Source organism: Nannospalax galili, unplaced genomic scaffold, assembly GCF_000622305.1.
Source record: "Nannospalax galili isolate Female #2095 unplaced genomic scaffold, S.galili_v1.0 scaffold18, whole genome shotgun sequence".
Taxonomy (NCBI): domain Eukaryota; kingdom Metazoa; phylum Chordata; class Mammalia; order Rodentia; family Spalacidae; genus Nannospalax; species Nannospalax galili.
The window spans coordinates 1,260,727-1,285,946 of NW_008346548.1; the positions used below are offsets into that span (position 1 = coordinate 1,260,727).

Below are 25,220 nucleotides of genomic sequence, written 5' to 3' on the forward strand. Positions count from 1 at the left end.
TTTTAGAGGATATCGGTAAAATGAAATCCAAAGACCATCTTTATTGTGACATAGACTGCAAACATTCAACTGTAAAAGCAATTCTTAATACACATGCTTAACAAATAGATGCATGGTTTCTAACTTCTGATCTAGAGAACAAAGGCAATATACTAGGTTACTTCTGAGAACCCATAAACCAAAATTTTTATGAGATTGCCCTAATTTTCAAGCATAATAATTTAGATTTTTCAGTGTCCAGTACATCTAAAGTGATTCCATAACCCTATGCTCCATATATTCTAATAACTACAGCATCAAATAGTTATACATTGCAGATTATTGTTTTCTCTAATTTTTAGGATAATTTAGATTCTATTTCAGTTCTACAAATCCCTATGAATATCATCACAGAGAAAAAAAATATTTGTGCTGAAAAGGCATTTGTATGGTATGACTGAGGCAGAGAGGAAAACAGACAGGTCTTGCAGTGAAAGAAAACAAGAGTCAATATAGCACGTGATTTCCCCACAGAAAAGAATTTTTATTTGATTTAATTTTATATTCTACCATAGAATTTGGTGTCTTAAACTAATAGCCTAAGTTCAGACTTCACATGAATTGGAGGTGAATTTGTGAACTGTGCTTTATTATTTTTGTTATTATTATTGAAACCCCTATGGCTAGTTATGGGAATTTGTTTTCAAGTATCTTGTAGATTCACTAATAATTTTCTCAGGGAGTGATGAAAACAAGTGGCTTCCAGCCACTTTTCCCCCACGTACAAATAAGCAGAGTTTTCTTACATTACATAGAATGAAATATGAATATTTTATCTATTTTATGTTTATATATATTCAAATGCCTACTTTCTTTTAAAAAATTCTATGACAGTTCACATTAAATGCCATATTTTCTCAATTATGTCAAGTGTAACTGAATACTCCTGCAAGTCAAAGTAGAAGAGAATACACTCACAATTCTGGATGACTTATAGAAACTTAGAATGAGGAACTAGTTCAGGACAGAGTTAACAGTCTATAAAATAATGGTATCAGATTCCTTGATAGTGCTAAATAAGGCTGGTCCTTGCAAAATTCTTATGTATGATTTTTCTCTAAAAAATATACATTTTTCTAAATTATATTTTGTATTGTCTCAAGATGTTACACTTCAACTGTCAAGAGCAAATCAGCAAATCACTTCATACCAATATGCAAATGAACCCTAATGGTTCTTCCAAGGCAACTTTTCAATACGTCATGAGCTTTTTTAGCATTATAGTACTAATACTTCTTCATTCAAAATTACTAAAAAGACATTCATTAAGACTAGGGAAATTCAACCAAAACCACAATGATATATCATTTCATACATATGTGAATGCAGTCTCAGGACGGCAAGATAACAAATTGTGGTCAACATGTATAAAAGGGGAACTTTTGCATATACTTGATAGGAAAAATATGGATACTGTAATCATGGATGACAACATGGCAGTTCCTCTATGGTATTCAGAAATTCCAATTCACACTATTCAAGATAAGGAAACAAATTGAGGGTTCATAAAAAGATGAACAGATTAAAAATTATGAAACATGTGTCTGACATCTTATATATTATTCATAAAGAAAGGAAATCTTGCCATTTGTGGACAACATGAATAAATTTAAGGGAAACTGATGCCAGATAAAGGCAAACACTACATGATTTCACTTAAATATGGAACCCAAAAATTGAAGATTGTAAATGTAGAGAGCAGAATATAGTTTTGAGGGTTTAGAAGTGGTCAAAAGGTACAAACTTAGGGCTGGAAAGATGGCTCAGTGGATACGAGCACTGGCTGCCCTTGCAGAGGACCTGGGTTCAGTTTCCAGCACTGAGGTGGTAGCTAACAACCATCCTTAACTACAGTTTCAGGGGATCTGATGCCTTCTTCTGGCCTCAATGTGTTTGCATGCAAAGGTGAATTTAAATATATATATTAATTAATTAAAACAGCTTTTTAAAAGGAACAACCAGGAGACCAAGGTAACAATCCAGTGACTATAATTAATAACACGGATATTATTATTCGCCCTAAACAAAGAAAAAACTTGTTTTCACCCAAAAGTATATACATGAAAATGTATAGCAAGTCTATCCATAATTGCTCCATACTGGAAAAACACAAGTGTCTTTCACAGGTGCTTAGATAAACATTCTGCAGTACATCCTTACAAAAGAATGCTACTCAGCAATAAAAAATATGGAAGTCCCAGAAGAATGTGACAGCATGAGTGAGTTTAAATATATCATCCTGAGTGAAGTAAGCCTTTCTCTAAAGGTTCCATGCTGTAAAATTCCTTCTACATGACAACACTCATCATGACAAAACTCTAGTTAAATGGAAGATGCCTGCAATCATCAGGGATTAGAGGGAGAGAAGGGATGAAGAAGGGTGTTCTTTGTGGTGAAGAAATGGCTTTGCATCCTGATAGTCACAGTGGTTCCTGTGTTGATACACATGTCCTGAATTTTATAGAACACCAAAATAATGAATTTTTGAAGTGAGTAGAAATACTCAACATTTTATGGAAAAAAGAAACCAACTAACAACTTCGAATAAATGTGGGTAAATGTGAACTTCAGCAAGGCCATGGCTTCTCTCACGACTGAGACAAAAGGGTAGCAGGTAGAACTGAGGAAAGGAAACCTGCACTATGTAACACCCAGCACCTCTACATAGTGAGACGCAGCTACAGTCTCAAAAATAATTCTCCACTTTTGGAAACGAGTCTTGTGGAGTTCTGGAGAGTCATTACTCCTTGTGAATCAGGGATCATACTAGGGTTTGGATTTCCTAAATTCAACAGGCTTCAACAGCAAAATGTGTTACTTAAGCTAGTAAACTATCATATTCCATTGAGCCCCAGTGATTCTCTCTGCAAAGTATATAGCTCAACTGTGTTTCTAAACCATACCAAAGCACTCTATTCTCATTAAAATTTCTAAAAACTTTTTAAACGTACATTTTCTCCCTATGTTAAAAAAACATAACATGAAGCTTCCTGTTATAACCACATCTAGATGTGCAGTACAGGGACACTAGGAATATTTACATTGTCATGCAACCAACAGGATCATCCATGTCCAAAATTTCTTAACCTTCCAAAACTAACATTTTGTAACCATATATTAAAACTTCCCTCTCCCCATCCCAGTTCCTGGTAACCTGTATTCTACCTTTTATTTCTATGAATTTCATTATGCAAGTATTTTGTATAAGAATTGTCTAATATTTGTCCTTAGGTGACTGGCTTACATCAGGTCCACTTAGGATGCTGTTTTTAAGAACCCTCCACGTTGTAGCACATGGTAGAACTTGATGTCTAAGACTGAACAATATCTTATTGTATACCACCTTTTGCTTGTCTGTTTGTCCACAAATGGACTCTTGAGTTATCTCTACCTTGTGGCTTTCAACTGTAACAGGGACAGAGAGAGTCTCTTTCAAGCATGGGACTCTTGGTAGGTTAACCAGGCTCCAATGGATGGACCCACACTGAAGGAGATTTGGGAACACAAACTAGACTCCATATGCTTTATTTTGAATACACACACACACACACATTAGAGTACATTAAATTGGGCAGGGAGGTACAATAAGGGGAGGTGGGTATAAGAGAAGGGATCTAAATAGCATCAAATTATATTGTATGAAAATCACAAAAATTCAATAAAAAAGAAAAAGTGTAGACTACAATGGAACACAAATAAATAATTGAATACATAAATGCTATTAATATTAACTTAATAATTACTATTAATTTAATATGAAAAGAATACAATTCTAAACATGGATGATGTGTTTAGAATTGTATTCTCACTTTGAATTATATAGGTGTTTTCTAATTTCATTAAAATTTCTTCATAAACATGATTTATTTTTTCAAATACATCATATTGTTTGACATTTTTCTAGCTAGAGTCTCTCTTACCAAGATATTATATACAGACAGGAACCACATAATGTAAACATGGATGCACATGCTTTCCTGAGTAAGTCTTCTCATATGAAGGTACACTACTGAGAGAGAAGGTAAACTGCAGCTTTGGGCAAGCTTGCCATGATCAGACACTGAGTTTTTTGGGTCCCTGGATCTGAATTCAATTGTGACATATTGTAGAGTTTCCCCAAACTGCAAATGATTCTCTGTGAGCTAGCACCTTTCTCAAGGAAGATGATAGCTAGTGGGCTAGAACCAAGCAGATCCATCCAGAAGAGGACTATTGGACCCAGAGACATGTTAAGGAACGTTGGGGATATCAAAAAATTATATTTTCTTCCCACTTCTGCACCCATAATCAGCCATTCTTCCTACCCTCCATCCTTTTATTATCCGAAGAAGGGATACGTCCTCTTTTCCTCCTTCCCCCATGCTTCTCTTTCTCTCTTCTCCATCCCTGTTCCCCTCTCTCCTTTTGGTTAAATCTAAGCATAATTGTCTGTAACATGGAAATAAAATTGATTTTTTTTTGATCCATGGATGTGGTTGTTATGCTGTAATTTGACTATGTTTTAAGTTCTCTACCCATAGAAGTTAGGTCTACAGGTCTACACTCTGATGGATCTAGAATATGAATACTCTGGAACACAGTTCCTCAAACTACATAACTTTTTTCTTGTCTGATTCTAATTTGGATGATCTATCTCTTTGGTTGAAGTTTGCTTAAAAGGGGGATTTAAATTCTATTTTTTTAAATTTTATGTCCATAAGTGTTTTGCCTGCATGTATGTAAATGCATCATGTGTATGTAATCTCTGCAGAGGCCAGAATAGGTGTCATATCCTTCAGAACTGGAGCTATAGGCAGTGGGGAGCTGCCATGTGGATGCTAGGAACTGAACACAAGTCCTCTGCCAGAAAAACAACTGCTCTTAACTGCTGAGTGATTTCTCCAGTTCATAAATAGAGAATTTTTGATGGATGTTTTGAACTTAAGGCATTGAGGATAACCTGTTCAGTTATATAATATCCCAATGATTTTCTGGTGGGAAAATGATGTAAAAATTTTAATCTTTCAGAGGTCTTCTGTGTTTTCTTTTTAATTTAATGAAAGACAGAGAGATGCCAGAAAACCTAGCAAAATTAACAGAAAGGATAAAAAGAGACTGATCCAGTGTGGATATCAGAGTAGAATTATTTGGTCTGGACTACAGAGGACTAGCAAGAGCTCCTAAAGAGAAAAAGGTAAGCGAGATATTTAAGAGTAGGTGGAATGGTGCAATGACTTGTAGATGAGGAAGATGACAAAAAAATTACAAGTTCTTTCACACTTCATATAAGTTATACAGTCAGAGAAATTGTGGTATAAAAGCAAATTATTTTTATTTACTTTTGATTATTCAGTTACTAGCTTTTCTGTGTGTTTTGTTTGTTTGTTTGTTTGTTTGTTTTGTAATACAGGGTCTCCCTGTAGCTCCAGCTGTCCTGGAACTCACTACGTAGACCAGGCTGGCCTTGACCTCACAGAGATCCGCCTGCCTCTGCCTCCTGAGTGCTGGGACTACAGGCATGCGCCACCACACCCGACTTTTGTGTATTTTTATGTATGAACTTGTATCAAGAAAGAACACAGCTTTACACATAACCATGAGCATATTTGTGCACACACAACCCTAATACTTGTTTATAAGAACACTAGCACCAGCCTAGAACTCAGGAAGTATTTGCTGAATAAAGGGATCAATATACTTACAGTACCTATTTTACTTTAAGTAAATTGAGGCGATACTACTGAAATTAAATCTTCTAATACAGATTGTTTTCCTCAGCCCATTTTTTCAAAAGGTAGTAATTTAAAATATGCACTAATTTTAATACTTCTTTAGAAATATATATTCACTGTAACTACTTAAATAAAAAGCATTTAAAGAAAAATTTATTAATTTTCTCTGAGGTTTCTGTTTTGTTGCCAAACCTTTGACACGACCAAAGTAAGAACATGGTGGGAACTTATCTGTAACTGACCTTCATGTTAATAAAAATATGTAAAACCTATGTATTCAAGAATATTCATTATCCTGAAAGTTTCCTATTTTTATTTCATAAACTATGGTCATCCTTCCAGGTCAAAAGCTCTATACATAGAATTAATTATTTTTCTAATGTCTGTGTAATTTTAAAATAATGAATGTATTTAGCTGAACTAATGAAATTATTATTTCCTAAAGTTATTTTAGTACATAAAAGTTTTACAAAAGATTGCCAAGTATTTGCTGAAGACACATACAGTGCCTTATCAGGGATTGAAGGAAATTACTGTATTACTTCAGTTCTTCCCCTCAAGAAAGTAAATGCCTGATAAAGGAGGTAAGACAGCTCTTTTTTTTTTTTTTTTTTAAATTTGAGAGAAAGTGTTCAGAGAATTTATAGTAGCAAATACTTTAAAAATAAATCTTTGAAAGAAGTAGTATCTTACTGGCAATTCATTCTTAGTCATTGTTCCCAATGTGTGAACAATCCTTAGCAGCAAGAGTATTTCCTTATATGGTAGCTCAAAAACAATTTAATTGTAAACCAGTAAATGATGCGATAAAGCACCTTACTCCTGCGACTTCAAAGAGATTTCTACTTTTACCTGTAATCTGGGTCATTTGTGAACTATCTTTATTCCATGGCATTCTAAATACTTTAAATATGTCATTTGACTTCTTTCCATCATATGTCTACAAATAATGGAAAGTGTCCCTAAGTGAAAAAGAAAATGATCTTAAGACAGAACTGCTGGGCATGCCTGAGCCAAGTCTCCAGTTAGCTCATACTCTGCTTTCAATCACACTTGCTGCTTCCCCAGTGAAGACTATATATAGTGATAATGTAGATAGAATTACACTGTCCGGGTCTCATATAGACTGACAGAATCAGTTCTTACTCAAAACAAGAACTCTGTACAAATGATGCTTTCATTTTCTAAAAGGCTTTGTGTACAACACTCCACAGACAAGTTTTCTAGATGGGATGAATCTAAGTTAACTTTCTGAGAAGCCAGAGCCTTGTTAGGCCAGTTGCACTTTCCAATGGCTGTTCTTACTGGTCTTAATCTAGAACAAAACAAAACAAAAACCCTAAAAATCTGATAGCAACAATAATAAAAGCATTCCAATTATTCCAAGTATTAATAAGAGGAATAATCATTGATCATAGCATTAGGTCCTGTAGTATTTAAATTATATAAGCAAAGGACAATTCAACCATAGAACAGTTAAGTAAATTTTATATGGCCAATGTGCTGGATAGCTTTAGTTGTCAACTTGACACACCTGGGTTGAGAGAGCCTCAATTGGGGAATTTCCTCCACTGGACTGGCCTGTGGCCATGTCTGTGGGGCATTTTCTTGATTGCTGAGTGATGAGGGAGGGCCCAGCCCACTGTGGGTGGTGTCAGCCCTGGGCAGGTGGTTCTGTATTATATATAAAAGCAGTGTGAGCATGGCCAGGTGTGATGGTTTGAATGAGAATGTCCCCACATAGGCTCCAAGTATTTGGACATTTTTGTTCCCTGTTGGTGATGCTGTTTTGGGTGGCTTTAGAAGGTGTGGCCATGTTGAAGGAAGCATGTCACTGGGGTGGGTTTAGAGAGTTTGGAAAACTTGCTAAATCTCAAGTCACTCTCTCATTTCCTGTGCCTGTTTGAAGATGTGAGAGCTTAGCTTCTGCTCCAGCCATCTCTGCCACCATGATGGACTCTTGGCAGTTTGGATCCATAAGTGCAAATAAAATCTTCCTTCTATAAGTTGCTTTGGTCAGTGTTTCTATCACAGCAACAGAAAAGTAACTAATACACAAGGGGAGCAAGCCAGTAAGCAGCATTCCTCCATGGCCTGTGCTACAGCTCCTGCCTCCAAGTTCCTGCCCTGAGTTCCTACCTTGGGATCCCTCAGTGATGGACTGTGACTGGGGTGGGGGGGTGATGTAAGATAAAATAAACCCTTTCCTCCCAAAGTTGGTATTGACCTGAGTGCTTTGTCACAGCAATTGAAGGCAAACTAGAACAGCCAAATTAGTACATTTGCCCAAAAGTAAAAGACCTTGTTAAAAAATCTAAATTTGGGGGGCTGGAGAGATGGCTCAGCAATTAAAAACACTGGTTATTCTTGCAGAAGACCCAGGTTCAAATCCCAGCACCCACATGGCAGCTAACAACTGTCCGTAACACCAGTCCTAGAAGATCCAACAGCCTCTTCTGACCTCCGAGGGCATTGCAAGACATGGGTGCACTTACCTACATGCAGGCAATACACACACATAAAATTAAAAAAAAATTTTTTAAATGTGAATTTTCAATACTGGATAACTGACTTCTATAAGCCAATTTATTTTCTATAAGACATATGACAAAGGGTTTATAACTATGAGCATTTGAATAAGCAAAAGGAAGGTTGGTCTCATTCTGCATTAATGATTTCATGTTCTCTCAGAAGAACTGTGGTTCAGCATGGCTTCCTCTCTCTCTTCCTGTTGACTCAGAATGGTGCTTTCAGATTGCCTTTTGGGACATCAAGTCAGTGTGGGGGTGACCTTAAGTGTAGCTCTGCACTGCCTATGAAAACACTTGTGCCTAATTTCTTGGAAATCTGTTGTATAAATAGTGGGAAGGCTTCTTCTTAATTGCTTCTCATCAGTCTTGAGGAGCACAGGTAACCTGCCTGTTACCAAAGTTTTTATTTTCATTGAATATTCCTTTTAGAACAAAACAGTGAACCAGAATCAGATTTTTTAAAATGTAACATTGTAAAGATTTTTTTTTCTCTAGAGAAAACCAAGAATTTGACAGATATATTGACATACTTTTTGATTTAGGACTACCAGCAATACCTTGAAAGACTAAGAACATAGAGAAAACTAAATAGTATCCAGGAGAAGGACAGTCATGCAGGTAGACAGTATCAAGGCAAAAACACTAGGAGCAAGCTAGGTAGTGGGGTGCCTGCCTGTAATTCTAGTACCTGGGAGGTGGAGGCTGGAGGATAAGGAATTTGAGGCCAGTCTAGGCTACACAGGGTTTGAGGACAGCCTGAGGCTACCATGTCTCAACGAACACTCTGGTTTATGTTGAATGCTGGCTCAATCTTTTGCTAAGATACCTGGGGTAATATAATCTCACTAAGTCTCAGTTTCTGAAACTAATTTATCTTGACATAATGTTGTGACAGAATTCAATGTAAAGAGTTTTACACAGGGAGGAGACAGCTTGGGAATGTAATTTTTTGTACTTTAATATTTTTTCAACTATTTTTATCCATTTGGCCATTAACCTATTATGACCTATGTGACCCCACAAACTCAGGTGATAACAAAGTGTCATAGATAGAAGCACTGTACAGGCAGAAGGTGCCTAGGGCTGGAATCTCCTAGTTCAGGTAACAATAAAAACTCACATACTGGATTTGTGTCCGAGGTACTGCTTAATCACTCTGCTCTCAGTTTTTGCATTACAAATTGGAAATGACTCCTTCTTTGTGAGTGGTTGCTGAGTGGGGGCAGCAAGGATTAGAGACAACTATTATAAGGCACCTGGAACATTAGGAAAACAGATTATGAATCATATATATTGTTCATATTTACTATTAATTGAGACTTTTATACAAACTCATATCCTGTACTTAATAGTCCCCTTCTTATCCAAGACGTTGAAAGGGTTATGGTGAGGATTTGATCATCTGTTGGGCCATTTGGCTGTGGTAGCGTGGTTGAGAATTGGAGTTAGAAGCTCAGCTTTCTCACTTGGACTATTAACTATTTACTTAAATGACTATATTTCTAACTGCATAACTGTGTAACTTGTATATGAATTCCAGGCCTGAATTTTGTTCATCTCCAAAATAAGGAGACTAGAAAAATAATTTCTAAGGTGCTCTGTTGCTGTAGTATTTTCCCAGGCCAGGACATTTTTACTGAATTATGACAAATTTTCATATCTTCAGAGCTTACCTACTTCTCTATGGCTTAATATTCACATTTCCTTCACTCTATTTCTTCTTTAATTGCAAAAAGGTGACAATTTACATCACTTTGCAAACAAACCAGTATCTCTAGTCTGGCTCACTGGTATTCTAGGATATTAATGCTTCATGTTTTAAAACAATCTGGATTGTTCTTTGGTCTAGGAATTTAGTAATACTGAAGTTAATAACAATGAGGATAATGATGAGTCATTTTCAAGGCTTTCTTTGCCTCTGGTCACTGCATGTGATAAAGTACACCATAATTAAAGATAAGATTAAGGTTTAACAGTCAAAAAATACAATCTCGGAGTAAAACATACTGCTGGTTTCTAATCCTTTCCTACCCAAGGAACACTTTAAACAAAATAAAAGATTCATTAATCAATAACAATTTTAATAATTATTAACTAGAAGGGAAATAAACTTGACCTTATCACAGAAGGTTGCCAGAGGTCCTCTGTGTTTATGAGGCCTAAACTATTAGGCCTCAATTTTAGAGGTCCAAGCTCTCTTCAGACGCAAGTAAACATCAGCAAGGATTAAAATAAATGTATGGATTCTGTGAAACTGTACACACTACTTACTGCTGAATTATTTTGTTCGATTCCTAAATTGTCTTTCTATTAAGAGATTTTGTGTCTATACTATGTGATTTTCCTGTGTACAGAGAATATAATTCAAATTCCTCTCTCTGGGGCTGGACTTAATCACCTTCAGTCACACTGGCTCTTTGTCTACTTCCCCTTAAGTTACCCTGGAATCTTTTTCATTACTTAAATACACAAAGTTTCCATTGAAGGCTTTGTATCTGAATTCAAGGTTTTCTATGTGTTGTTTCTATCTGGAACTTTCTCCATAACCCTGCTGCTAACACCATCTCAAATTGTTCCCTTGACTGGTATTTTCTGTCCTTCAATCCTCAACTCTAAGGATTCAGAATTTTTTGAGCACCCAGTGACATTATAGTAGATACCTCTTACTTGCTGTTTTCTAGCATACATTGCTCTTTTCATGGACCACAATTTGCAATTTTTTGATTATCTGTGTATGTACTTAATATCTGATTCCTTAAGAGATTAAAATTTCAGTCAACACTTGGGAGGCAGAGGCAGGTGGATCTCTGTGAGTTTGAGGCCAGCCTGGTCTACATAGTGAGTTCCAGGACAGCTACTGGTGCTACAGGGAAACCCTGTCTCAAAAAAAAAAATAAATAAAAATAAATAAATAAATTCAGTCAAGGCTTAAGAGCTCATTTCTATATTATTGTTATGTATAGTTGAATAATGAATTAATGATATCATTTGAGGAGATTAGAAAGGGCTCCTGAGTGCTAATAAAATATGGATATTACCCTTAAAAATTTATCTTCTAGCTTGGCATAGTGGTGTATGTTTTTAATCTTAGCACTTGGGAGGAAGAGGCCAGCCTGGTTTACAGAGTGAGTTCCAGGACAGCTGGGGCTAGAGAAGACCCTGTCTCAAAAGACCTTTATAATATATATATATGATATATTAATATATTAAATATAGATTGTATAATATATATAGTAAATGAGCATATACCATAACAGCATTTTCCATTAACAATTTTATTTATTGAGTTATTTTTTATTTTTATTTTATGCTTAGGACTGTTTTGCCTGCATGTATATAAATGAACCAGTGTCATGCAATGGCCATGGAGGCCAGAGGAGGGTGTTCAATCCCCTGGAGATGGACTTACAGATGGTTGTTAGCCGCCATGTCGGTGCTGGGAACCAAATCCAGGTCCTCTGCAAGAGCAGTCAATGCTCTTAACCACCAAGCCATCTCTCCCCAGTCCCTTGGTTGTTTTTGTCTTCTTTAATGGTCTCATATAGTAGCCCAGGTGGGCCTGGAACTCACTACACATAGGCTAGTCTCAAACTCATAGCAATCCTCCCACATCAGCCTCATGTGTGTTTGAATTACAGGTGTGTTCCATTACATTTAAATTAGTATTAGGAAATACATACATTATCCATGCCTCAAAAACTAGATGAGTGATTTATTAGTTTTTTTGGGGGCATTAGTGACAAATTACAATAAATTTGTTAGCTTACAATAACACAAATTACTCTTTCTCTCTCTGTTTCTGGGAAGCTAGTGTCCAAGAACAAACTTTTTATTAGGGCCAATTCATGTACTAAGTGGATTGGTTGGCAGGGGAGAAAGGGTTATTTCTGGCTAGGTCAAGGAGCGAAGAATTCATAGAATAGCATTTGAAGCAGACTTTGTAGGATAGCTGGATTTGAATAAAAAAAAGAAGTGGTGGATATTTTAGATGGTGAAAACATTATGAATAAAGATGAGTAAATTTGGGCCAAGTATATGAAATATAGAGTTGGTAATGATTAAGGCAGAAATGAGGTTATACTTAGACTCCATTCTATGATATTGGTCAGGAATAGTTTGACACTCAATACAGAATCATGGAAAGTTTTATCTGAACAATGGCAACACAACCTTAGGGCTTCTGCTCTAAGGAAGAGGTAGTATTCAGGATGAGTTGATCTGTATGCAACAAGTTATTTCTAATTAGCAGATTTTTGCAGGCAAGAGAAAACAGAATAAAAACCAGATTTGAATATTATTAAAGGAGAAATCACAAGACCTGGCCATTTCCTGAATATCTATGAGGGGGAAGAAGCAAGAATAAAATATTTTGCATTGAAACTAAGATGAAGAAAATTTTAAAAAAATTACAATAATAAAATGAGGTTAACACTTAACTAAGACAATTCACTTATGAGATATTGAGTCTGAGAAATGAATGAGATGGTTAAATTTCATTGTCAACTTGACTGGATTTGGAATCACCCAGGAGACACACATCTGAGCTTATCTGTGAGGATATTTGTGAGAGAATGAACTGAGGAGGGAAGATCCATTTTTAATGTGGGCAGTGCCACGCCATTGGCTGGGACCCAGGGAAAATGAAATGGGAAAAGGAAAAGAGCAGAAGAGTCATTTCTCTCTGCTTCTGACTGTAGACAAAAAATAGCCATTCCATGTTCCTATTGCCATGCCTGCTTATTATGATGAACCTGCTCCTTAAACTGTGAACTGACATAAAACCCTTCCTTCCTTAGTTTTCTCACAGCAATGAGAAAAGGTAACTAATATACCTATGTAATTTCTATTTAAATATATTTTGGTATTTTTTTAAGAGAAAGTCTCCATATGGTCTCAGTTAGCCAAGAACTCACTATGTAGACCAGATCACAGAGATCTGCCTGCCTCTCCCTCCTGAGTCCTTAAACTAAAGGCATGAACTACCACAATTGGCTCAAATTTAATATTTGAACATAGACATTGAAGATATTGAACTGGGGTTTAGAGAAATATCAGACCTAGAGTTATAAGTTTGTGAGTTATCACCAGTTCAAACCGTATCAAACTTCTTTTGTATTTTCCAATAAGTAAGTATATTTTTTTAATCTAGCATCTAAATGTGACAGTACATTGTCTTTTAATATTTTCTTTAGATTTTGTTTTAGTTGACCATGCTGACTTTATGGCCTATTAATGGGTGATAACTCATGCTCTGGCAACTGATCCTCTCACACATTCTGCTTCTCTTTTACCTGTTTCTTTTCAGGCACTGGTCTCAAAAAGGATCCTACAATAAAATTATAGCAATACAACTTACTTCTTCAGTTTTTTTGTGTTACTCACTCTGCATGCTACTGTATGAATCATATTATGTCTTGATGGCCCAGATAAAGTGATAATAATTTACATCCTGGCCTGTACACATGTAACATTGTATTCATTAAGGAAGACGCATCTAGAGAAGACAGCTGAGTCTGTAAAGTGTATGCTGTGCAAGCACGAGGGACTATATTTGCATCCTATACTGTTGAGCCTATAATTCTAGCACTGGGAAGGCAGAGACAGGAGGCTATTGGAGCTCACTGGTCATTCAGACTAGCCAAACAGGTGTGTTCAAGACTCACTGAGAGATCCTGGCTCAAAAAAGAAGGTGGACACAAACTTGACTCGATAGACCTTAACATATATAACAGAATGCATGAAATCTTGGGGGGGGGCTATGTGGGGTGCAGCTAGGGGAAGGAGTCTAAATATGATTAAGATGTTTGAAATGCACAAAGATTCAATAAAAAAGAAGGTGGAGAGCAACTAAGAAAGACAGCTGATGACAATTTCTGGTCTCCACATGTACAATGTACACACAACACATGAGCAGATACATAACACCTCGTACACATATAAACATACACATAAGGATTCATCTATTTACCAAATAGATTAAAACCTCTTTAATTATAGAAAATAGGTGTTAATTATAAGGTAACATGCTATGTTCACAGGAGGCATAGAATAAATATTAGTTATTATAGTGAAAAGAGAAGCAGTTTGAGGAGAGAATTTCATTGAATACTGTATCTGAGGTTCTTCTCTGACAGTACTTTACTTCAATTTCCCTCTTCTCTATATGCTAAAAACTTCCATGGAAAATTTTAAAGGAATAACTGTTTCTTCATGCTTTGGTCATAAAGAAGACTTAGGCAATTAACTTGATGGGGAAGGGAAAGAGTAAGAGTGATTAAATAAAACTGAGAAGCAAGTTAAAATGCATCTAGGATTTGGCTCTGGGTAAAATAATAGAAAAGTTCTTATACCCCTTATATTATAAAGACAATGCAAAATAAATTATCATGCTGAGTGGTTCATTTTATATTGTTTAACAATTTCATTTTTTCCAAAGCTTCTCTGATAGAAATAACTGCAGACTACAGTGACATTCTGATAACATGCATGATACACACTCTTGGGAAAAATGAATTCCACGTCACAATGGCTCTTTTCAGATTACTGAGCTTCAGATTACAGACACCTATATTAGGCACAATTAAACTACTGAACTTTCTAGTGGATCTTCTTTGTCAATCACCATAATGAATATTAAATGAACCAACAAATTTGTCTGTATGGGACAACCAAGGGCACAGTATCAAAATGTACAGGAAAAATTTTTTAAAGTTTCTGAAAACAATGTTTTAAGATTATTCCTTTATTCAGAAATTTTATACTATTTGGTTAACAAGTTAAACAGTTATAAAAAAATGATTCAAAGGGAAATTTTTCCTCAGAAAGCAATGCCTACACTATGACCTTAGAGGAAAGAGGGAAGCCTTGACATCCAGATGCGGGGATTCTTTCAGGTCTAGAGGTCTAAGAATGATCTGCCTTTGTGACCAACATGGCTTGTGTAATTGCATGCACTACCTGTGCCTCAACTTATTTCAAAATGAGGTGACTGAACTTCCAATTTTTACTTTCCTGCTATAATGATGATGATGATTTTGCCCTTATAAGCATTTTCACTTTAGTTTTCAACCTTTAAAATGTGAAATTTTAAGATTATCTTTGATGGTCTTAAATGTTATTCAATGTCACAACAGCACAATTCACTAGGCCTAACTTTTTCAGTTCAGTTTTTCTCTAAAGTTTAATGAGCACATTAGTTTCTATCACTGGAATATGATCTTATAAAAAAAATGAAAGGATCTCTTTTAGAAACACATTTTAAAGAGTTGGGGGGCATTTGGCAGAAAACATTAGGTCAAAAAGATGAGGTCTACAGAATACTACAGTCTCACTGGTGTGGAGGAACTGGTTCTGAAGTTTTGTACAGTGAAAGTAGTGTCTGCTCACAGTAACTTTGCAAGACTACAGCCTCTTGACCCAATACCTATTGTGGCACCTAACTTCTTTCCCTGAAACACAATGCACTATATAGCAACAAGAGAAATTGAGGTGGCTGATCATCCCCATCCAGGTGGATTATCGCTGGGGTCAAATCTAGTATATGAGTTATAACATGGAACTTATATGGAAAACTATGGAAGATCATTTCACAGACTAAAAGGACATAAAGAACTTTTCATTTTGGCTAGAGAAAAAAGTATACAGCAAGGTGACAAAAGCAAAAAGAGGCTGATGTTCAGTCTAGTATGAACAAAAGACTGGTCTTTGGCAAAATGTTTTCTTTACAATCATTTTGTTAACTTCCAAACACTTAATTCTATCTTTCTTTATGATAAATCTTCCCAAAATTTCAGGCTTTTAAAAACTTTATAATTGTACTAAACAATAGCTACTTTTTGATTATCTATTATTGTGCCAAGTGGTGAAGATTATAAAAAGGAACAAGTCCTTACTCTTATTGTCTTTAGGCTTGAACTATTGTAGTCATGACAAAACTAGCAACCATCATATATTAATTCAAGCCAGTTAAGAATTGTACCAGGTTGTCAACAAACCTAAGTTGCCACAGTGCCCTCTGTCTCATCTCTCATAATAATAATAACATAATAATAATAATAATAATAATAATAAAATAATTAGAACTCAGACAAACAGCAGATATGTAAACACCTCCAGGACTGTATCAAGTCATTACTGAGAATGCCGTGAAGCACATGAAAATGAAGGCGATAGTCTGAATCACCTCTACTGTTCTCTATTGGACAGGGACTAGCACTGCAAAGGCTGCACTGCAGTGAGGCTACCCCACATCTGGCGTCCCAACAGAAGGTTTAGTGTTTTAAAACTCATCTAGCAAAAGACATTAAACTGTAAAACTTCGGAAAATATCATAAACTTCTGGATGTTATTATTAAAACGTACAATTTGATCTAAAATATGAAAAAGATCAACTTTCCTTATAGTGTTTCCCAACCTTTAAATGCAGCACTAAAATGATTTTCTTTCTTTCCTCTACCAACTATAAGCTTCTCTTTTCTTACCCTGGGCGTCTGAATCTTTTATATGCTCCAGTTCTATTCAGTCCCTGTTATTCAGACATTGAAATCCCAAATGTTAATTGTTCTTCCAAGTACATTGACAAAACAGCAGCTAAATAAGGGTAGACCAGACTGTGGTAGACTCTGACATGCATTTATGGAACAATGGGGCTCTGAGAGACAGCCTTGTAGCTCACGGGAAGACATAAGATGTGCTATTTTGACTGCTTCAGAGCAGAATGAGGAACACACGCACACAAGGAAATTATGCATTTTACTTAGTTGTGCCTAAAGTCTTCAAGGCTATAGAATCTTGTGATGTCATCATGAACTTCCCATTTGACACAAAGCCTAAAAATTTCTAATGACATCACAAAATAAAACAAAATCTACTTTGATTCAAAAGAAATCTTTTACCTAAGAGTCTGGTATAAAAATGCATAAATCTCTCCAAACAGGGTGTGTGTGTCACTGTGCTAATGCACAATGGGTGACACCCTCCCTAATGAAATTCAAACCAGCTAAAAGAAAGGCTTCAAAATTTCGGTTGAATAAAAGGCACACTAAAAATTGAGTTCAATCACTTTTTTTTTTTAAGGAAATCATTTAAAGATGTATTTCTTCAGAGGCATTCATATTTTACTCATGCCTGGTTACTATGTGACTAATGGTTCTTGTCCCTTTGTGGGTTGGTCACAGAAGCACAGAGGAAGGTACAGGGAGCTTCCACTTACAGGGACACAGTGCAGTTCAATCTTTTGTTTTTGGGTACGATGGTTTCAGTCTCAAAATGTAACTTCAGGCAGTCTGAAAAGAAACAGGTTAAAATCTCTTTCAGTTATAATTGGTATTTCAGATTTAATTAAAAATTAAACTTTCATAATGTTTCCCCATCCAAAGCAATGCATTATCAGTCAAGCGGTGCTGGCGCTACCCACCCCCGTTCCTGTTAAGGGATGGGGGAAAAAAAAGGAAAGAAATAAAGAAAAAAAAAAAAAAAACCTTTTCCCAGTGTAGTTTTGTAATGAAAAGAAAAAAATCTAAAGGGAGGAGGAAGCAATTCTGAAAAACAATATTCCTCTATGTTAAGGACTTCACAGTGATATGAACAGAAACTTATTGCTAATGGATTTTAGCTATAATATGAGTAATTTTTAAAAGAAGTCTCCTAAACAAGAATTTCCCAAGGTAAAGAGTATAGAAATTATTAAGCTCAGAGAATAAAGCAGAAAAGTCTATGGATCTGAATGTACATGTTAAAGAAAAATTATGACTTCAAGAAACTGGAAAAACAATGCTAGATTTACTGCTTTCAAATGACTGAACTGGGGAGGTAAGTAAATACACTTAACAATACAAAATGGCCACTGTAATGAGTTCTGTGTGCCCTGTACCATGCTGTACTTCCTGTCCCATCAGCCAGTAGCAAAGACAGAAGATCACGGGGCTTTGAATAAGACCTCCTAGTTTAACTGTCAGGTTTAAAAACACGTACCTTAGAGTGTCCAATTACAAGTTAATATTTCCAACTGTATCACACATATTTGGGCTTAAAACATCTTACTATGTTCTTCAATCTTTTCTTTAAAAACACTATCATCTATAAAAATAATAAAAAGTGCCACACACATACTACATTAAGTCATGTCTATTTTTAGCTTCAAATAACTGACACATTAGTATTTAGAAAAAGATATTTTTAAATGCAAAATGGAGCTATTATAATTATCTTCTTTACAGCAGTATTTTAAAATATATATTTGTAGCACTGATTGTGGTAAGTTTATGTCCAACTTCACATACTGCAAAGTAATATTTTAATGTTTTCACATATGAGATCATAATCATAAATCACCCCTGAAATAGCACCTATTATTAGAAAATGCATCTGGTTCTCACTTGCAAATCCTGTTTTCCTTTTCCTTTGAAATAATATGGAAGAATAATTTGGATAATGTGCCTATTTGATGTACATATATTTTAAATGAGAACTTCTTCACAATTCATACTAAATCCACTCATGAATGGGATTAGAATTTTTTAAAATTACTGACTGACTAACTAAACTTTTTCTCTGCTTCTCAAATGCCTGAATTAGACTAAAAATGTACCAGTGTAAAGTCAGAAATTATGGAGGCGTCACCAGGGACAACTGAATGAGAGGAGGGGAGAGCACATATATCCTTATAAGGCAACAAAACACTCATGAGAGACACTGACAAAAATAACTGTGCTCAAAAATTATATGGAATACCAATAACCTCTTATAAGTGATTCAGAAACTCAAAAAGAAATGCCCAGTTCTAGATAAACCTGAATCACCAACTGGTATTGTTCTACTCACTAATAAAATATGGTTAGTGAAACTGATCCACTGGTCGGCCTCAGACAAGAAAAGGTAAAAGAAACCAGGCTGAATACACACACACTGACTGTGTAACTGACAACCAGCAGTTCAGTCCAATCTTTCAAAACCCAGTTATTTTTTCTTCAGTTTACCAGATGTAGAGTAAATCAAACTATTCAAGATAATAAAATTAGTTCTGAAGACTCAGTGTACTAGTCACACGCCCCCTTCCTCCTTGCCTTCTTTGACTTGCTTTTTCTCCATTTCTGCCTGTTTCTTCCCTACTTTGTCCTGCACCCCTCTCTCTTTCTCCCTTTGGTGAGGGTAATGAAGCTCAAAAATAACATCTTGTATCCTGTTGAGGAAAACTTGGTCACAACTATCCTTCCAGATGACAAACTCATTCTTAAATGTCTGTTTCCCAGTCCAAAGAATACAGAACAATTGAGAAAATAGAGACAGCATCACTTACCACCACCACCACCATTTTAATTCGTATGTGGCATTCATCACAAGGAGGACTGAAGTTTATTTACATTATACCTAACCTCAAATAGGACCACAAATAAGCCTAATAACAGGACCATTCTGTGGCACTCAGGCAAACGGCTGGGCAAAACAGATGGATCTTGCTTTGCGCCAGGACTCAAAAAATACAGTCGCCAACTCACTGTTGGCGACTACATATCTTGGCCCAAATATGGACCTGGAAATGGGACCAGTTGTCTTTGATATGAATACTGCTCCTCTTCACTGCCACATGAACAAATCATTAACTCTGTCACTGAGTGGTAGCGCTCAGTATTTGGGTAGAAATCGCTTGAAGGCAGGCACAGAAAATTATGACAGGATGTTATTGTGACCCTGCTATCTACACTGTTTAGGTTTGTTTTGTTTCATGCTCACAACTGTACCCAGAAAGCACCTTCAAATAGGTTTACACAGCATGTGTCATTAGTAAGAATAAACTCATGACATTTCAGTTTCCAAACTCTTAAAAAATTAGTCTTAGTCATTATTAAAATTGACAACCAGTGCTATACTTCTCTAATCAGAAAAAAATACTTGAGAAGATTTATAGATTATAGTCAACATCCAATGGCACACTGAGGAACAGCTTGGTGATCAATGCAGACTGCATAGCCTGGAAGCTGAGTCCCTGTGCACAGATTCCCTAGCAAAGGAGCTCTGCATTTCACATTAGACACTGCATGGACTTGGAGCGAAGTAGCAAAAGCTGTATTGTACAGTAACCTACCCTTTGAGTCACAAGGCCACAAGCAAAGTCCTTAGTCAAATAACAACAAAAGACGTGAAAAGTGGTGCAGGAACACAGATCTTAACACTGAGTAGGAACAAACGCTGCTTCTGACCACATTCTACCTCATTTCCAGATCCTCACAGAGATAGGAACTGAGATATGATCAGGCCACAGAACTTCAAGGAAAGAACAAAAAGTACTCCAGCTTAGGAGGGTCTGTTAATTCAAGAACTTCTCTTAATGCTCTCCCAACTATTCAGCCCTGATTATATCTTGCTCAGGTTATTTCTGAGAGTTCAGTCAATTCTCTATGACTTATTCATTTTGACACTATTCATATTTGATTTTAAAAGATACAACGTTTTACTGTGGTTAGCACAGAAGGCTAATATTGAAACTTTGGTATTAAATTCTATTTTCTTGAATTTTTTTTTTCACTGTGGAAATTCTCAAAAACAAGTGTCAAGTGCATAGTAAGGGGACCTCCCTGCACACCTAACACATCATTCATTCACTACTTCATCACACATGTCCCTTCTAGTTTTTCTTCTACCAGATCATTTAGAAGACAAAACTAGTCATTATTGCATTCAAGAATACTTTCATATGCATTACTAAAAAATAACTTTTCACAAAAACATAGCTTGCTTTTTTCACACTTGAAATCAAATGATTTTTTAATATTACTAAATGTTAATATCAAATAATCTCTCTCTCTCTCTTTCTCTCTCTCCTTATCATAGGTGGTTAACATAAATCAAGATCGAAAGATCCATGCATGCTCTGATAACTTGCCTGTGATCTCTGAATTGCCCTTTCGTTTTTTATTATTTTAACTTTTTATTTTGGAACAGTGCTAGATTTATGGGAGAGCTACAAAGATAGAACAGAGAGTTCCCATATTTCGTTCACTAACTTCCAATGCTATCTTACATAACTATGGTAAGTTTGTCAAAACTAAGAAATTAACACAGAAAAAAAACATTAATGAAACTGCAGACTTTATTCAGATGCCACCAATTATTCCACTAATACCCTGTTTTCTGTTGTGAGAATCCAATTCAGAATGTCAAGCTGCATTGACTTGCCATGTATCATTAGTCTTCTCTGGTTTATGACAATTTTTTTATTCTTTACTTATTTTTCCTGACCTTCATGGTTTTGAACAATGTCAAGTACTTTGTGTTATGTTACTGAATTTAAATCTGTCTAAAGCTTTCCTACAACCAGAATGAATTTATGAGTCTCAGAGATGAACACAAAAGGTGGACCCTTATAATATTGGGCAGGACCACCAAAAATTATTCTTTCTAACTTGGGTACATATAGATATAGTGGGTCTCTAAAACTTTTCTGGGCGTTTCTTAAAAATTAAATCATACAATATGTAGTCTCTTTATGTGGCTCTTTTTTGCTCATATAGTTTTAGATTTATCTGTGATGTGGTGATTCTTCTTTATGAATTAATGGGCATTTGTACATCTGTATACTACACCACATTTTTATAACCATTATGGGCATTTAGATTGTTCGCAGATTTTGGCTATTGTGAGTAAAGCTGTCATGGACATCCACTTTCAAGTCTCTGTGTGGATCTAAACTTTCATTTATCTTATGAGATACTTAGAAGTGGAACTACTTTGTCTTTAGAGTAGGTCAATTTTAATTTCTAAGAACTTTCCAACCACTTTTGAAACTGACTTTTCTATTTTGTATTCCCTCCAACGGAGTGAGAAGGTGCCAACTGCTCCATATTTTCACAAATACTTGCTACTATCTGTCTTTGAAGAAAATATAAGTACTATGAAGCTCTATTATTAAGTATTATCTTCCAGTATAAGTTTACTTTTCTCTAAGGGTTAATGATGTTGAATATTTTTGATGTGCTTATTATTAATTACTACCTTCTCTTTAGCAAAATATTTATTCATGAAAACTCCCCAATTAAAATTGGGTTTTTATCATTTTATTACGGAATACTTATTTATATACATGAAGAGAAATTATTTATGATTTATAAATCAGATTATCAATTATAACAAATCAATGAGGATTTGTAAGTCAGTACAAATTCCTGCAGATTATTTTCCGTCTGTGGCTTGTCATTTCATTTTCTCATGATGTCTTCTAAAGTTCAAAACTTAATTTTGCTGAAATTCAAAGAAATGAATCATTTATTTTTACAGGCAGATTTTTATGAGAATTTCACAATTATATATAATATGTTTTGATCAAATCTGCCCCACATTCCCTTCACTCCAATTCCTCCCCTATTCCCACCACAAATTTCTTTCCCAAATTCCATGTGGTCTCTCTTTTATTTTCCAGTTAAGTATTTATTTATTAACCACATACTTAGAAGAAGCATTTCATTACAACAGCATTGACATATTCAATAACAATTTTCTGAGCTAAGATGCATCTTTTTTCAAAATTGGCTGTAAATTTTTAGTTTTACATTTGAATTATTACAGTTATACAATACTGAACTCAGTATAAGCTCTGTAAGACATAAAATTGAATGAGTTTCTTAACCTTTAAAAAAGATCTCCATTTCATTTTAGAACATATTGTTTCTTGCAGAAAGACTCATTGTTTTTGCTACTAACACTGAGATGTTGGCGCATGCATCTCTAATCTGTATGCATCTGATTATTACCAGTCATAATCTGTTGCATTTGGACCCTTGGCATCTGTGTATGTCTATGAAGTCTTCGGGTGGATTTCAATGGCAATGTTTATCACCTCTACTAATTAGCATGATGTAAATTTCCATGCTTCTTCCTCAAATATAATACATTTTTAAAAAACTTGTTTTTTTTCTTTGTGTGTGTGTATATCACACAGAACATCCCAAACCATCTTATTCAACTATACACCCACTTCCCAGTTGGCACCCTCCCATAGCCTCCCTCCCCCCCCCAGAGCACTTATATTCTGATATCCCTGCTATTGTCTGCCCTGTTGTCCGCACCCCAGCCAATCCTAACCACTTGCCCTTCTGTTGAGTCTAGTCAGCCTATCTAGAGGTCTTTGTTTTAGGAGGGTCAGCTGTTACTCTTCTAGCAGCAATCAGTTATCAATGCTCCTTTAGATAAGATTAGGGTCTGCTGTTGATTTTCCTAGTTCTATGCTGGGTTACTATTTGGGAGTCCCTTAGTTCATCCTGGCCAACAACTCAAAAGGTATCACCTATCTGGTATTGTTGCTTGCTACGTTGCCTTTAGCTATGCTTATGGACTCTTAAGAAATTATATTGACCCATATATTCTTTGGTTATACTTTCCTTTTGGATGTTTAAGGCCATATTTTGGCCCTGATAAACCAATTTATTTTTACTCTTATGGTTGTTTGAGGACCTGTACCTCAGGGGTCACATGGGCTTGGGAGGAGCCCCTGGCTCCTTTCTTTTACGAGTTCCGCCTATGTGACAATAAGTCAAAGATCCTGCTCAACCAAGGTTGTCTTCACTTGGAAGCATGGAGGAAGTGATTCCTCTGTGTTGACCCTCCTCTTTGTACACTGGACAGTGGTTCTAGTTCATCTGGTGGGGTCTCCACGGCCTACTTGATCAAGAGGACAGGAGACCCACCACCATTAGAGGACATTTTGAGAGATGATCATAGTCCCCTGGAACTACTCGACCTAGGAGGGCAAGGGGAAAAAACTGTCCTTTATGTCCCTCTTACCAAATTAGTATAGGCCTCAAAGTATGTCTGTTAAACATCCATGAAGGTTAGTTCCACCAGTCTGGTACTTTTAATTACTGTATGCCATGTAGATAAATCTTGGGCAAAGACCAGCTGTTCTCCAATAAACCATACCTAGATATATATTTCTTGATCTGCTATGTATAATTTGTTAATAGCTTGTTGGAGTAATATGGTTCCCACTGGTTTTTAAAACTAGCGAGGCATTATTTATCTCTCTCACTGTCTAAATACTCCATCATGGTTTTCCCACTTAAGGCGCCCCCATTGGCCCCCATTCTCCCTTAATAATACCCTTCTCCTGTGGTCCTACCTCTCTTGAGCTCCTTCTTTCCCCTTATCCCCTAGGTTCCTTGTATACCCTTCCCTACCCCCTCCATAAAGTAACCCAATTTTTGTCTCTATCTCCCTTATTAAGGCCTGTTTCCTACTGTTCATTCCTTTCAGGTTCTTTCTTTTCCTTTGCCTCCCTGTTTCCTTTCCATTATTCTGAATCCGGGAGTTATGTCTGGATACATACTCACTTATCAGGGTTTGGTTCTAGGATCCACATATGAGGGAAAACATATGTCGATTTTTTTTCTGAGTCTGTGATACTTCACTTAGTATAACAGTTTCTAGTTCCATCCATTTACCTGCAAATTTCATGATTTCATCTTTCTTTATTGATGAGTAAAACTCCACTGTATAAATGAACCACATTTTCATTATCCACTCGATAACTGAGGTACATTAAGGTTATTTCCATCTCTTAGCTATTGTGAAAAGGGCAGCAATAAACATGGATGTACAAGTGTCTCTGCAATAGGATGAGTTCTTTTGTTGGTATAACTGGGAGTTATATAACTGGGAGTGGTATAACTGGGTCAAATCATAGGTTCTTTTGTACTTTTAAGAGTTCTCCACACTGTTTTCCATAGGGGTTGAACAAGTCTGCAGCCCCACCAGCAGTAAATGAGTGTTCACCTTTCCCCACATCCTCTCCAACATTTAGTATCATTTGTTTTCTTGATCTTACCCAGTCCGACTGGGGTATGACGAAATCTTAAAGCGGTTTCAATTTGCATTTCCCTAATTAGTGATGTTGAACATCTTTTAAGATGTTTCATAGCCATCTTTACTTCTTCTTTTGAGAACTCTCTGT

General features: G+C 35.9%; 1 protein-coding gene across 7 annotated transcripts in view; it reads right to left on the reverse strand.

The window, feature by feature from the left end:
• The window catches only part of Zbtb20 (zinc finger and BTB domain containing 20), an 843,460-nt gene that overhangs the window by 467,412 nt on the left and 350,828 nt on the right, over positions 1 to 25,220 (reverse strand). For 6 of the 7 annotated variants that reach the window (XM_008842866.3, XM_029568249.1, XM_008842864.3 and 3 more), the window contains one exon: positions 17,493 to 17,565. The exons of the other annotated variant lie outside the window; for it this stretch is intronic. The gene's annotated coding sequence lies outside the window, so the exon portion shown is untranslated. The remainder of the gene's footprint in view (positions 1 to 17,492; positions 17,566 to 25,220) is intronic. 7 annotated transcript variants of the gene reach the window in all.